A 17,655-nucleotide genomic window follows, 5' to 3' on the forward strand; every position below is an offset into this window, starting at 1 on the left:
AATCATAGTCATCATGATCATATGAGTTGATTAAAGAATCAGATTCCCAGTTAGTAGTTAACAAAGATAAATCAATTTGAACAACTCTTCAAATGCTTTAATCAATAGAACCAACTTCCTTGCATGCTGAATATGACAAACCATTTTCCTATAACTAGTGAAAAACTATACAAGCATCATAATCATCAAAATAAATCAAAAGAATTGCCAAAACAACAAATAATTGAGACCAGTTAAGACATACTGAATGAAGAAGAATTTGATTCACATAATAACTCATGCATTCACTATCACTCCAGCATTTCAGGTGCCATGAAGACATTCATAAGAAAAACTAGGAGCTCATTATTCACCATAGTGCTCAACAAACATGAAATATTCAGCGAAAAGTAATCTTTAAATTGATAAACTTTGCGATTCCACACATTTATGAAAGGTATACACTCCAAACCCGAATTTGATACAAGAGATTTGCATGAGGATGTATTTAATACAACGGTATGATAAAAAACCTGATCTTAAGAAATAAAAAAATTGTAACAAGAAATTCCAAAATCCATCAAGGACAAGCTTACATCCAATGAAACAATATGAATGAAAGAATTGTGAAAGAAAATCCATATCTAACATGGTTAAGGAATTTTACCAAGATTGCGAGAACCTGACATAACCATCAACGAGAGTTGAAGTGCCTCGACTTCCTGACAAGTTACAAAACTTTGAAAAGACAGATAAGAACATTTTACAAATTAAGTCAATTTGAAAATTACATGTTGACAACTGTTATTGATTAAGTTAACATGATAACCATTATCTATATTGAATCTATCTACATCACTGGCTTGATCATATTTTTCAACTTCAACAAACAAATTACTCAAGTCATAATATTCGATCTCAAATCTAGAAATGTATGAATCAGAGAAATATCGTGATCACACTGATTTGAAGAGTTACCCTCATACAAAACAAGAGATGATAAGGGATGGAATGGATTCTCTATAGTTTCATCACTTTATTCTTCCTCATGGATATTCTCACTATCCTTTGAAAATTTCAAGATTCAACTCATGATATAAATAACTTGAAGAGCATTGAGAGTCTCCATCACAAGTTTTATGCATTATAAAGAGTAAATAACAAAGGATAGGGATATGAAGAGGAAGAAGTATTTGTAAGAGAATTTTCTTTGACCGAAACAAATTTAAGATCTAAATCTTTCGAAACAGAATCTTCTTGAGAAACTGAAAGATCAGTTGGTGCACTTTCTCCCAAAAAGTACTGACTATGTCTCTCTAATGCCTTATGGAATAAGCCAAGGTGAAAATTCCTTTGCATGAACAATGAGGGTGTACATATAACAAGTGGGTTGATCCTTCACCGCCCTTTTGAGTCTTTCACTACTCTCATGATTGTTTGACTTCTCATGACTTTTCAACTTCCTACCCGACTCTTCACATTACATAGATGACTCTTGGACTTCCACTTCACATTAAATTTTTCCCAATATAGAATTACATAATCCATGAATGATATGGCATACGATGGCTCATGAAACGTCATGACATGACACTGATGACATGGATTGCATGATGACATGGCAATGCCAAGTCACATTTTTATATTTCTTTGTTTGTGTCTTCTGAGAGATATGGTACATGTTCTTCTTCCTCCTCCTCATGACTTGAAGATAAGGAGTCTTAAATGTGGTATTCATCTTCCACATTCTATTATAATCTAGTGCTCGTTCATCTGATGATCATCTTATCTCCTCATCTACTTAGGTGTCCTCTAGAATGTCCTCCTTTTCCATCTCCTTCTTCATCATCTTGCCATAGAATGATAGAGTACCTACATTTGGAATCCACTCATGACAATACGACATTAGTTCGATAAACCCTTAGTCTAAGATGCTACATGATCATCCACTGATTGAGAAAAAACTGAGTGGTAGGCTGAGGGAGAGGCTCAATGACTATGCAATTGCATAGCTCAGGAAATCAAGGATCAGGATTAAGCCTTGAAATTGTGCAATATAGTGTTCAGGCTTGGAATGAGAAAAAATATTATGCAGTTGGGGAGCTCAGGGAGCCAGGCTGAGGGCTTGAGCACTAATTTTTCCCACTACAAAGTTTTGGAAGGCAGAGGAGGCATAGTTCAAGAGCTTATGGCTGATGCTTGAGCCTTGAGATTGTGAAATGCGTAATAATTACTGGGAAGGAGAGGGAAATTACACAGTTTTTGAGGTTAGAGGCTGAGCTTGAGCACTGTGATTGTGCAACACATAGTCCTTGAAGGAAGTAACTACGCATTGCATTGTGCCAAGAGATGGGGTTGCAACTTGATGGATAAGATTTCACAATTCATAGCTCAAAAGGGCTGGATGAGGCTAGGTTTTTCGGTTGGGAATTTTTCCAAATTTGATTAAGTGTGGGATTTGCGCAACTGATATGAATAGTGAATAGACATGATTTTGATTACATAATTAGAACACTTGACGACACAACATAGATCATCCATAACATATGAGAAACATACTTCCCTCAATGCAAAAACTCATGTGTGTGATAGATGTTTACATGGTAAGTAAAACTCATTAACACAAATATTACCCCTTGAAACACACCAAAACTAGCTTTCGTGCATTGCACGACACTCCACATGCCAAAAAAACGACATTTACTATATGAAGAGAAAAGGGGGAATGACACTTGCGATACACGAACGACAGTGAAAGAGACACATGCCATACCAAAGATAACATGAAAATGACACTAATTAAAGTAAAAAAAATTAAAATCAACAGTCGAAAGAATGAAAACTACACTCATGAAAGCCAAGGTGCACAAAAGTGAAAGTTTGAAAAACTCACCAAATTTGAAGTGTTGGCATTATGATACAGGTGTTGTCCTTGATGGAAACTCACTCAGAGGATAGTTCACAGTGCAACAGGTCAACAACAAAGGATTACATATCAGATTCCAAAGAATGAAGAAAGAGAGGTATACGTTGGTTCACTTTGTCCAAGAAGCGTATACATGTGGGTTAACAGAACAAAATGAGCATATAACATATACATGCACTTTCACAATAAGAATAGTGCGTGCATGTTGGAAAACCAAGTTTTTGGTCCAAGGTATTTTTGATCCACGATATTGATCCAAGGTATTTGGTCTAAGGTATTTGGTCCAAGGTATTGGTCCTAAGTGGTTTGGTCCAAGGTATTGAGGAAGGCCTAAGAGTATATAAGGAGGAGAAAATCATTAGGCCATGTGTGCAAGCAATAAGATTCTAAGGAATAATTCTATCTGAAGTATATTTTATGCTGTAGGGTTATGTTTGGGACTAGATCTGAAATATTCATGTGCACCTTGAGTTCAATATTGGGTCAGGAATCATGAGACTTGAAATGACTTATTCTTGAATGATCTGATATTGGGTGAGATTAGATCTGATTTTTTGCGCCTATTCTATCCATGATCTGAGTTTGTCTGAAGTTTGGAATTGCAGCAAAATTCTGAGTCAATATTTGCAGATCTATATGCAGGTTCATCTCAGCCAAAGAGCATATACACGCAGGTTCGGTTCCTTCAAGTAGCGTATACTAAAGAAAAGTTTCTTTTCAGATCTGATTGATCTATCTGATAAAATTATGTTATTTTACTGCTGTCTGTCAATGAAGTCTTCTTAGATCTGAATGTAAAACTAAATGCATAAGGAGGCTGGCATTTGATTGATTGATTGTATAAGTGAGAAGAAGTGATCTCTGTCCCCGCCTGTGTAAAGCTCTGAAAGTTGACAGTAGATATTCAAAATATTGATAGTTGGTACAGACTTGATTCAAAAGTTTATGTTTGCAGTAGTTTTAAAGGTATATGCAGGTTCAATTAATGGAAGTAGCGTACACACGCAGTTTGGGTGCAGCCAAGTAGCGTATACATTCTAATGCATGATTTTTGAGGTTACAACTGGTTCTGAATGATGATGCATGGTTCTGGGTTCAATATAGTGTTCTGGTGTTAGTGATCTAATTGTTTAGATTAATTTAATATTGGTTGATCAATGCAGTTTAAGTTTAAAAGCATTGATGGGTCCAGTATGAAAATTTGATGAAACGTGGCCTTCAGTTTGTGGTGTTGTGATCCAGGAGTATCCAGTCTGAAAATTCATGAAGCATGGTCCTTGGTGGAAGAGTAGAGTTTTCTGTAGGTTGGCACTTATGTACTAGTAAACATATTGGCTAGTACAAGAGCTAGGGGGATGTAGCTCCCTTCCAGCAGAAACTGGAGAATGAGAGAAGGTTGTAACCTTTTGCAGGTAGAAGCCTGCGTACAGGTATGAGTCTGCACTAGTACAGGATTGTAAACAAAATTTCTTATTATTAAAAGAGGACATAGATGATAGTAGCAGGTAGTTTTTACCCACATTGGGTTTCCACCTTAAATCTTGGTGTTCATGTGTGTTGTTTATGAGCAATGCTTTATTCTGCTTTTACTGCACTGTCTAATAAATCTCTGATATACTGGTTTAAGCTCAACACATGATAAATCACAAGTCTCTAAATATACACTGGTTTATTTAAGCACAGTTGTGTATACATGCTAGTTCACTTCACTGAAGTAGCGTATATAAATCTATTTGGGAAATAAAATTATTGATTTGATAATACTAATTCACCCCCCCTCTCAGTATTATTTCCAACAATTGGTATTGGAGCGGGTCCTTCAGAAGAAGCTTGATCGCTTGAAGGGAGATCCATCAACATGAATAATCAAGAAAGCATGGGATCCATCAGACCGCCAATCTTCGATGGGAGCAACTTTGTTTAATGGAAAATAAGAACCACAACCTATCTACAATCCCTTGGAACAGATGTCTGGGAAATTATGGAAGGATGATATACATTTCCAACAACAATTCCTACAGATGCAGCAGGTAAAAAGCAATATGAAAGCAATGCCAAAGCTGTCAATACTTTATTGGGAATTCTGTCACAATCAGAGTTTGTCAAAGTCATGCAGCTCAAACAGCCAAAGAAATATGGGACAAAATTGTTCTAAGCTACGAAGGAGACTCTCAGGGAAAATGTGCTAAGCTTCAAACTCTCAGAATTTAGTATGAAACTCTTAATATGCATAATGATGAAATTATAGCTAGTTACTTCTTGCATATAGATGAGGTTGTTAATTGTATGAAGAATCTGGGTGAAGAAATAAAGAAAGTTACCTTAGTTGAGAAAGTTTTGAGATCCTTGTCTGCTAAATTTGAATCCAAAGTGTTTTCCATATAAGAAAAATAGGATCTGCAGAATATCACTCTGACATAGCTTCATGGAATCTTAACTGCCTTCAAGATGAGAAAAGGAGGACCATCAGACATGGGAGAAGCCACATTTAAAGCTTCAACAAAAGGAAAGGAAGAACACAATGAATCAGGACATATTTTAGAAGAAGAAGATGAGTTAAACTTTTTCAAGAAGCTTCAATGCGGTTCTGGAAGGTTTAGAGGTAAGTTACCTTTCAAATTCTTTGCTTGTGGCAGAGTCGGTCATTATGCTGCCAAATGTCCTCATAAAGATAAATATGAAAAAGGAAAGGAATATGCAAAAGGGAATAGAAAACAAGTTGTGAATAAAATGAGTTACTATACTCATGAAGATAGCGATGGTTTATCTAATAGTGATGAAGATGAAACTAGACAAGATTACAAACTTCTCATGGATTATGATGGCAATAATTTTTGGGATAGCTTAGAAGAGGGTAGTGATGGTTTATCTAATAATGATGATTATAGACTTCTCATGGCTTATGACGATGATACTTTTTGGGATGCTTTATAAGAGGAAGAACTTCATGAAGAAATATCTAAACTCAAAATCTGTTTGAAGAAAAGAATATGATTATAGATACCTTGACATACCAACTTGCTGAAAAGGGAAAACACAATGAAAAACTAGAATGTGAAATTGTGGGTCTAAGAAAGGATCTTGAGAAAATGAAATCTCTCAATCTTAGATTTGCTAAAGGATCAGAAACTTTAAATGAAATTATCAAAGTTCAACGTTCTACTCTAATAAAGACAAGTCTTGGATATACTGAAGAAGCATATCAATCACAGAAGTCGTCAACCTCCACCAAAAGCTATCTTGATGCAACAAAGACCAGTGAACAATATGAAAATCATCAGCAAAGGCATAAAGTAGATCACCAGGTAAATCATACTCAGTTTACTTCAAGGATGAATAGAAGCCACAACCAACCTCAGGCAAATCATACTCAATTTTCTCCAAAGATGAATATCAATTGAAACTTCAATCACCAGGTTAATAGATTCGATAGTCACAGGAACTTCTTTATTGGGCAATGTTTTTCATGTCATAATTTTGGGCACAAAGTTGCTCAATGCGTTGCTTACAAAACCATCATTATTAGAGAAGCACGAAGTCAAAGGAATGTAACAGGGATCAAAAGAAGTTCCTATAATAAATTTTCTCCTCTTGATAATGAAATAGAATGCTCAATCTGTAACAACTTTGGTCATGAAGAATCTGATTGCAGGAGAAAATTTCAGTAAACATCTCAAAAGGAGAAAACTCTATTAAATCCCAAGGTACGGAGAAGGAAAGAATCTCAAACAGAAAGATGTGGTATAGCCTTGTATGCAGAAGGACAAGAAAATCAGTGTTACATCGAGAGTGGATGCTCAAAACACATGATAGGTGACAAAGAAAAGCTTCACTCATATAATGCCTTAGAAAATGAAAGAATGTCTCATTTGGAAATGACACTCCTGCTGTCATAAAAGGTAAAGGCTCTATTTTCTTGAAAGAAAAGGTTAAAGCTGGAAATGTTATGTATGTAGACGGTTTAAAGCATAACCTGTTGAGTGTCAGTCAAATGTGTGATCAAGGAAATGAAGTTGTGTTTCGATCAAACAGATATGTTGTTTGTGAGCTTGATACAGGAGAGACCGTGATCAAAGGTACAAGAACTCCAAACAACTTATACATACTCAAGGGAGGACAACAACAGTGCTATCTAAGAGAAAATGATGAAAGTTGGATGTGGCATAGAAGATTGGGACATCTAATCTTTTCTCAAATAAGAAAAGCATGCAGACTCAAGGCTATTCGTGATCTTCCAAATATCAGCATCCCAGAAAATACAATATGCAAACCATGTCAAATCGGTAAGCAAACCAGAGTCCACTTCATGGAAAAAGAAGGGTCAGCTAGTAAGCCTCTTGAACTTGTCCATACTGATTTATGTGGACCATCAAGGAAAAAGTCACCTCGTGGAGAAGAATACTTTATTTTGTTCATTGATGATTTTTCCAGAATGTGTTGGATAGGTCTTCTAAAGCATAAAGATGAAGCATTTGAAAAGTTCCAAGCCTTCAAACCTTTGGTTGAAAATAAATCAGATCGAAAATTCAAATGCCTCAGATCTGATCGAGGAGGGGAATTTACATCGAATGAATTCTTTGAATTTTGTGAACAACATGGAATAAAAAGGCAATTCTCCACCGCAAGGACTCCTTAGCAAAATGGTGTGGTAGAAAGAATGAACAAAACAGTTCAAAAAATGGCTTGAGCTATGCTAGATGAATCTGGAATTCCTACAACCTTTTGGGGTGAAGCTGCATTCGCTGCCGTAACTATTCTCAACAAAGCAAATATTCGGGTAAATAGCACTCAAACTCCACATGAACTTTGGTATGGCAAGACTCCTACTGTAAAATACTTTAAAGTTTTTGGAAGCAAATGTTTTATCAAAAGGACTAATGAAAAACTTGGTAAGTTTGAACCCAGAGCAGATGAAGGTATTCTTCTTGGTTATTCTTCCAGAAGTAACGGACATAAATGTTATAATAAAAGACTTGGGAAAATTGTTGAAAGCATTGATGTTGTAGTTAATGAAGCATGTAGAAATCCAAAACAGATAAAATCAACAGAATATTATGACAATGAAGAAGATGGGGATTATTTTCCCACATCAAATCAAAATGATATTGAAGAAGAAACCAATGAAGCACCAGAAGAAGAGATAATGGTAGAAGAAAAGACTCCGTCCAGGTATGTTAAGAAAAATCATCCATAAACTCAAATTTTAGGGGAAAAGGAGGCAGGTGTACATACAAGAAGAACTATTACAGGGACCTTAAGCTATCTAGAATTATTATCCTCCACCGAACCTCAAAATGTAAATGAAGCATGCAAAGATGAATGTTGGGTCAAGGCCATGGATGAAGAACTTGAGAAAATTGAAAAGAATGATACCTGGGAATTAGTTCCTAGACCTCCTGATAAAAATATTATAGGAACTAAATGGATATTCAAAAACAAGCTGAATGAAAATGGAGAAGTCATTAGAAACAAGGCCAGACTTGTCTGTAAAGGGTATGCTCAACAAGAAGGTATAGATTTTGAAGAAACCTTTGCACATGTTGCCAGACTTGAAGCCATAAGGATGTTTCTTGCTCTTTCTAGCTTTCAGAAATTCAAAGTATACCAAATGGATGTAAAATAAACCTTCCTTAATGGAGACTTAGAAGAAGAAGTGTATATTGAATAGCCAGAAGGATTCATTCTTGGAAATGATGCAAAAGTTGTATGCAGACTCAAAAAGGCTCTCTATGGTATGAAACGAGCTCCAAGGGCTTGGTATTACCGCCTTGACAAATATCTACATCAACAAGGTTTTACAAAAGGTTCTGCAGATAGAAATCTATATACAAAGATTGAAATTGATAAATTGATAATTATTATTGTTTATGTTGATGCTATCATTTTTTGTAGCAATGAAGAATTCACGAGTTAGAATTTTTCTTCAGTAATGCAATAAGAATTTGAAATGTCCTTGTTTGGTGAACTTACCTATTTTCTTGGTCTACAAGTTCAACAAACTAAAGATGGTATTTTTCTAGCACAAACCGAATATCTCAAACAAATCTTGAAAAGGTACGAAATGGAAGATTCTAAACCTATATGTACCCCAATGGTAACAGGATGTAGTCTTAGCTCAAATGAGATTCATAGCAGTGCATCAACAAACTTACATATCCATGATTGGCTGTCTGCTTTATCTAACAGGTACCTGACCTGACATCATGCATGCAGTAGGAATAGTTGGAATATTCCAAGCAAATCCAAAGGAGTCACACCTTCAGGCAGTCAAAATAATTTTCAAATATCTTCAAGGAACTCAGGAATTTGGTTTATGGTATCCTAGAGATACAGATCTTACTCTTCATGCATATACAGATGTAGATTGGGCAGGAAGTGTTGATGATAGAAAAAGCACTAGTGGTGGTGCATTCTATATGGGTTCCAGGTTAGTGTCTTGGTTCATCAAGAAACAAAGTTCAATTGCTTTATCGACAACTGAAACAGAATATGTGGCTTCTTCATCTTGCTACACACAACTACTTTGGAAGATGAAAACTTTGCAAGACATTCAGATCACATGTACTCCACCTATTTCCATTCTATGTGATAATACAAGTGCCATCAGTATTTCAAAGAATCCAGTCATGCACTCCAAGACCAAGCACATACCCATAAAGTACCATTTTCTACGTGAACAAGTGCTTGAACAAAAGGTCAAATTGGAGTATGTTCCCTCCAAAGAACAGGTTGCTGATATATTCACTAAACCACTACCCAGAGAAACATTTGAATATCTCAGACAAAAGCTGGGAGTAGTTGTTGCATCATCCTGCTGTTAAATCCAACTTTTTCAGAGAAAGGTTATTATACACATGTTTCATGAAGTATAGTCGCATACACACACAGGTTTCTGTGGGTCAAGGAGCGTATATGTTTTTCAGATAGGAAAAATAGTGGTGCAGGCTCTGATATGGGTGCTCTGTCTGATGTTGATGATTACCGTCTATCGATATGCTTTGTTCATTAATTTTTATTTGACTGACAAAGATTCCTTGATCATTGACTTGTTAACAATGCACAGGTAGCACAGGTTCAGGGGGAGCATTAGCCTTCATGTACATTCAACATTGTTGGCATTATGGTTGCTGACTCCAGCCATGATACAAATACTTATACCATTTGTTGCTTAAGTGATACATTTGAATGAGTCCTCCTGGACAAATGATGTAATTTGTATCCCCACTTTGCATGGGATGGATGATGTAATATTTATTATTTCTGTCATGTATAAGCAATTGGTATATCCCCACTTGATTGGGAGATGGATCTATGTATGAGTCATTGGTGATAGAAAGGTCATACTCATATAGTTGAGTTATAGAATCATGTTATTCTTTTGGAGAATATTTTCGCAGACTCTGCATGTGGTCATGGGGAGCATGGACAGTTTCAGTGCATCTCAACATGAAAAAAGGGGAGCTCAATCAATTCAGCATGTACTTAGGGGAAGCATGGATAGCATAATGTATGTCAAAGGGATAGAATATCTTGGTATGGCCTTTGCCCTTGATGTCAAAGGGGGAGAGTGCCTTGGTGTTGTTGTTGCCATCAAGTCCAAAGGGGGAGATTGTTGGCATTATGATATAGGTGTTGTCCTTGATGGAAACTCACTCAGATGACAGTTCATAGTGTAGTAGGTCAACAACAAAGGGTTACAGATCAGACTCCAAAGAATGAAGAAAGAGAGGTATACATTGGTTTACTTTGTCCAAGAAGCGTATACATGCGGGTTAACAGAACAAAATGAGCATATAACATATACATGCACTTTCACAATAAGAAAAGTGCGTGCATGTTGGAAAACCAAGTTTTTGGTACAAGGTATTTTTGATCCACGGTATTAATCCAAGGTATTTGGTCTGAGATATTTGGTCCAAGGTATTGACCCTAGGTATTTGGTCCAAGGTATTGGTCCTAAGTGGTTTTGGTCCAAGGTATTGAGGAAGGCCTAAGAGTATATAAGGAGGAGAAGATCATTAGGCCATGTGTGCAAGCAATAAGATTCTAAGGAATACTTCTATATGAAGTATATTTTATGTTGCAGGGTTATGTTTGGGACTAGATCTGAAATATTCATGTGCACCTTGAGTTCAATAGTGGATCAGGAATCATGAGACTTGAAATGACTTATTCCTGAATGATCTGATATTGGGTGAGATTAGATCTGATGTTTTGCACCTGTTCAATCCATGATCTGAGTTTGTCTGAAGTTTGGAATTGGAGCAAAATTCTAAGTCAATAGTTGCAGATCTATACGCAGGTTCCTCTCAGCCAAAGAGCATTTACACGCAGGTTCGGTTCCTTCAAGTAGCGTATACTAAAGAAAAGTTTCTCTTCTGATCTGATTGATATATCTGATAAAATTATGTTATTTTACTGCTGTCTGTCAATGAAGTCTTCTTAGATATAAATGTAAAACTGATTGCATAAGGAGGCTGGCATTTGATTGATTGATTGTATAAGTGAGAAGAAGTGATCTCTGTCCCCGCCTATGTAAAGCTCTGAAAGTTGACAGTAGATATTCAGAAAATTGATAGTTGGTACAGGCTTGATTCAAAGTTTATGTTTGTAGTAGTTTTAAAGTTAGGAAGTAGCATACACACGCAGTTTGGGTGCAGCGAAGTAGCGCTTACATTATAACGCATTATTTTTGAGGTTACAACTGGTTCTGAATGATGATGTAGGGTTTTGGGTTCAGTACAATGTTTTGGTGTCAGTGATCTTATTGTTTAGATTAACTGAATATTGGTTGATGTAGTTTAAGTTTAAAAGCATTGATGGGTCTAGTATGAAAATTTGATGAAATGTGGCCTTCAGTTTGTGGTGTTGTGATCCAGGAGTATCCAGTCTAAAAATTCATGAAATGTGGTCCCTGGTGGAAGAGTGGAGTTTTTTTAGGCTGACACCTACATACTAGTAAACATATTGGCTAGTATAAGAGCTAGAGGGTTGTAGCTCCCTTCAAGTAGAAGCTGGAGAACGAGAGAAGGTTGCAACCTTCTGCAGGTAGAACCCTGTGTAATGGTATGATTCTGCACCAGTACAATATCGTAAATAGATTTTATTATTATTAAAAGAAGACAGAGATGACAGCAGCAGGTGGTTTTTACCCACATTGGGTTTCCACCTTAAACGTTGGTGTTCATGTGTGTTGTTTATGAATGATGCTTTATTTTGCTTGTACTGCATTGTCTAATAAATCTTTGATATACTGGTTTAAGCTCAACACATGATAAATCACAAGTTCTTTGAATATACGTTGGTTTCTTTAAGCATAGTCGCGTATACACGCTAGTTCACTTCACGGAAGTAGCGTATATAAATCTGTTTGGGAAATAAAATTATTGATATGATAATACTGATTCACCCCCCCCCCCCCCTCAGTATTATTTCCAACATGAAGTACAAAGGTAGCCAAAATGGAGGGACTATCAATAATAGTGCGCACTGACTGTCGACATGGTTTGAACATTGCACAAACACTATCTTGATGGATTGTTCTATGATTGTTCAATCTTACATAAAATAACACACTCATGAACTTTTTTGCACAATGAGAATGTGTGACCAAGTGACTTTGACCGAACAAGAAGTAACCACGGAATAATCGATCACAAGATCCACAATAGGCTCCAAAATTCAATTGTAGGTAAAAGTTTGGAGGTTGTTTGTTGCAACGAAAATATCACTTTATTATGTTGAACCTCTAAGAATACCATATCATCCCTAGCAAATAGGCATATCTTCATATCTAAATCCACAATTTCCATATTATGAAAATCCTACTCAAAATACATGTACTGATCCTATGCCATGGAAGGCTTCGTTGCCTCATCAGTCTCCAAATCAACCTTATCAACAAGGTTGGTGAGGAAAAGATTATGGAAACCAACCCCCATACCAACAACCATAAGAATAGCCTGACGGGCCTTTGAAATAGGTAACACATAAGGCCCATCTAACCACTCCTAGGCACATCAAGGCCATATTAGACCTACCTTTTTGCACATAATGGCACAGTTTCCTATATTAATGATTTATTGGGAGAGTCAATGTGATTTTCATACTTTATGTGCTTAACATGAATATTGTGCAGGATTTTGAAGAGACTTTGCACAAATTTTTGAGTTGACGTATGTAGTTAGAGATATTTGTGGTACATTCTCCTTACTGCAAAGGAGTCTAAACTCCAATGGAAAAGGGAATTTAATGCCCCTTCATATTGTTGCGAGGTGACCTAGGAAGAAAGATCCCATTTTCTAAGGATTTTATGAGGGAAATGCATTCCTTCCCTCAAATGTAGAAATTTGGTGTTGTTGTAGCCACTACAACAACCCCAAAATTTGACCTATTTCAAAAATTTTGGATCCCTTGATGTTAGAATACCTATCTCTGTCTATGACATTCCATGGAATCTCATTTTTCCTTTGGAATCTCCCATTTCTTCTGAGACTTAGGTAAATCTCAAATCGCAAAGCCAATCTAAAATTTTCTCTTCCAAGTCACTAGTCACACTTGGAGACCTTAGACTAGTCTCGGATGATGCGAGTTGTGACCCCCTCTCCTCTTAATCACATGAAACCTTTTCTTTGAAACCACTAAACTTCCTAATCATGTAGTCATGCAGTCCAATAGGTAAAAACCATAAGCCTTGCTAAGCCATCTACCGTGCGATCTTGCGACCTCCATCCTGCTATGACTTGCGACCAATCACACCCTCACCATGTGATCATGCCTTTGGAAGTCACACATGACCCACCCTCTAGTGCACTCACTTCACTCGAGCTCCAACCCATGCATATCACATGTGACCGCGACCACACACGTCCTCCACATGCGACCACTCTCCTTCCCATGTGCGATCTCCTTCATAAAGGATCTCCCCTCCTTCCTTCACCTCATTTCTATTCTGCACATGGAGTCAGTGGAGTGCCTCCCAGCCAATAACCTCATGACTGTCTAGGTAAATGATGCTCTCTCTGCCCCCCTAATCATTCCTTCTATCAAATGTTCCACATTTTCACACCCTCTCTACCTTGCCTCTATAAATTCACTAAACCCTCTGATTCCCTAGACTTCTAAACCTCATGTCGCATGCATACTCCACACTTTACCCACTGGTCCTCCACCCACTAAGTGCACACACTTTTCATCCATTGAATTCTCATCAAAGTTATCGTCCTCCTTTACCCCTTCACCCATATGATGAATTTGAGAAATTATCCCTATGTTATCTTTCTTCACCACTCTTATTGCCCTCAACGATTTTTCATAAACAAAACCCCAAAATATCTTGTCTCTCTGGCCGATTCCTAAGCCCATCATCCACCATATAAATTTTTCATCCTCGATAGGTTCGTTGTTGAATCTTGAGCCAAAAAATGACTAAAGGAAAAGGTTAGGTTTCCTAATTTTTTCCATTTCCCTAGCTCGCAAGTTTCGCACAAATCGCAAGTCATGACCTTTACCAGATTTCTCTTCCACTCGACGAACACCCCTCCTCCTAGCGATCTATGATATCCTCGTCCTTTCCTCTCCTACATTTGTACAATCATAATGTTAATGATGTGGTGTTTTGCGACTAGTTTCGTGTTGTGACTATGCAAATTATTTCATGCTATAGCAATGCGACTAGCTTGCCTCTATCCCTGATCACATAATCACTTGGTTGCACTCAAGAGGAATAGCAGTTATGACCCAATTTCCCATGTGATTTGCGATTACTTGCGACTTAAACCTATAACAATCACATAGTCATGCCAATGCACTTTTGCAAGCTAGTATCCCATGCGACTTGCGACTGTGCGACCTTCTAGAACCATGACCTCTCTTCTTGACTCATATATGACTTGTCTTCCCAATTGATAATTGCAACCTTCTTGTCAACCCAAATTATGACCAAGTGATCCACTCACTCTATACCTATGTTATTTTATTTGTGATTACTGGTTCTATTCATGTTAACCTCGTTGTCTTGGGATCACATATTTTAAATGCTAGGTGACGTTGAACTTGATTACATTAGCATTTCATCATTTTTTGGAGAGATTGCACTGCAAGTAGTCAAGATTTCTTAGAGTGGTTTGGGCAGGAGTTCAACTAGAGAAAAAAGCAACATAGAAGGGGTCACGGATATCCCACCTAATTTTCTTATTTATGGTGACACCACTTTTAATATTTACAAGAAAACAAAGCTAACTTGGTACGATATCTATTCCGATTTTTCCAATGAGGACATCCCTAGAGACAGGGAGGAATTAAGAGTTTACATCAATATCAAAAGATCTTGATTACACAAGGTAGCTGCACACCCACAATTATTCCCATGTGCCAAAACTATTGATTGGATATTTCAATGTATAGATGAAAGTCATTGGGAAATCATGAGGCATGTTGAAGAGGTTTTAGCATATTTCGCTACAACATATAATGATGAATATTAAAATATTCATGAACGATAAGAGTCTTTCAACACCAAATGGTTGGAAGATTTCAATGAAACTTCCAAAGATACCAAATACATATTGAAATCATGGTTGCGGGAACCCACCAAGTTCAAGTTAAACTAGATCAAATCTATAAGACATATGGCTTCAGAAAAGTGTACCAATAGATGGCTGCTATGAAGAATAGGTTATATGAAAGAGTATATTTTGATATATTCTTCAGAGAATGGGTACCTTTCATGCACACATTTTCCACTAAAGGAACTATATTCAATTGGGAAAGTATCATGGCATCGACACTTAAAATAAATATTCAAGTGGCCAAGAATATGGAGAAAGGTAAGCCATCAAAAATTTACATGGCCTCTTCTCTTATGGATGCAGTTTGCACAAAGTGTTAATTAGAAGGTTGGAGTCTAAAGTGGACCCCAAAAGTATCGGTGCTAGTGAATATTTAATATAAGTGCTTCTGGAACCTAGGATACAAGGATTCATTTGAAACTATTGTTAAATCTTTTATTGCTACATTATATCAGTTTCTCTTTTGTCATGAACCTCCTTGTATTTTAGAGAGAGCCCAAAATATCATTATCAAGGTGGAAGATTGGTTCTCTATCACAGAGACCACATACATCATAATTTTTGGTGTATGCAAGCCTTCTCGCACTCTCCCGACCTTAATGACAGACATATTTCTCTTGCAATAAGTATGCTACCAGCTGGCCACTAAATTATCCAAAACATTTTTAAAGGGTAAAAAGGGAACATGACCTACATTCCCTTTAATGATTGGAGCCTAATCTCTTGAAAATTTCAAAGAAGCCGAAGAAAAATCTAAGGAAACAAAGAGTTTCTTCTTTTTTAGTTTGATCCTCGAAAAGTATGATCCCAAGGCTATTGCAACATCACATTGCAAAGTGGTAGCTTGTGGATGGTCTTGTAGACATTCTATAGGAGATGAAGAAGATAGAGTCAAAAAATTCTACAATGCTTCTAGAGCATTAGGTCCAAATGATCAGAAAGAAGAAGAATACAAATAATTAGATGATGAGGACAAAGAAGACATGAATCTTGAGTCCCAAAGATCATTTCTCAAAAGGAAAAAATTGAAACTAAACAATAATGGGAATCAAAAGAAGCAGGAAAGTGACCAATAAGGAAAAACGACTCTAGAACCAGACAATTGAGGAGAAAATATAGAGGATTGGCAAGGATAAAGTGATGAAGAAGGTAACCTAGAAAAAAGGAATCTGGCAATATTAAGAAGAAAATAGGAAATGGAGAGGAAGATGGAAGAATATCAGTGTAAGAAAAAAAATGAAGATAGAACGAGACAAGAGGAAGAAATTTTAAAGAAGCAACAAGATTATTGGCTTGTGTTATATTATTTCCACGACTAGCCCACGTAGTTAACCAGGGGGCCCCTTCATTGCGCTGATTGCGTAGCGGGGGGGGGGGGGGGGGGTCATAGGGAGTTTGAGGGGTGTAGGTAACCCCAATCTATGGGGTCTGGAGTAGCGCCTCAGAAAATTTTGGTTTTGGACCCTATGTCAGGTTGGGCAGACCTACCTATGGTTTTGTGCATGGTTTTCGCACATGGTTTTGGACGCGATGGTTTTCAGTCCATGGTTTTAGACATGATGGTTTTCGGTCCATGGTATTTGATGCTTTGGCATGTATAAATATGTATTGTAACATTGAAAGGAACATAATGAAAAATCAAGCTGGTAGTCCCGGTTTTGGGATCTAGGGGAAAATCTCTGTGTATATGTGTTTTATGTGTTATGCTCTCGCATTATTTATTTTCTGTGTTTTAGAATTCGTATGCAGGTAATTTCTGTATGGGGTTAAAACCTACATTTGGTATTAGAGCTGTTTTGGCTTCAAGGGGATGCCTTTGCCGCTGAGGGGTTTTTCTTGGGCCTGTGAAAGACCCTGTTCAGTGGGAGATCTACGGGATCGATTTTGGTGGTGAAAGAAGATGGCGAACAGTGGAAAGATAGAGATCGATAAATTTAATGGTCAGAGTTTTGAGTTATGGAAACTCAAGATGGAGGATCTGTTGGTGGATAAAGATCATTGGATCATGGTAGCTCCAGGTACTAAACCAACGGGAGTGTCCGATGAAGAATGGAAGAAGTTGGATCAGAAGGCAAAGAGCACAATACGATTGTGTGTCTTAGATTCAATATTGCTGAATGTATTAGGGGAAGCTACGGTGAAGGATTTGTGGGACAAGTTAGGGGCTTTATACCAATCTAA

Source organism: Pinus tabuliformis, chromosome Q, assembly GCF_031772625.1.
Source record: "Pinus tabuliformis cultivar Carrire ecotype Pingquan chromosome Q, CPIR1, whole genome shotgun sequence".
Taxonomy (NCBI): Eukaryota; Viridiplantae; Streptophyta; class Pinopsida; order Pinales; family Pinaceae; genus Pinus; species Pinus tabuliformis.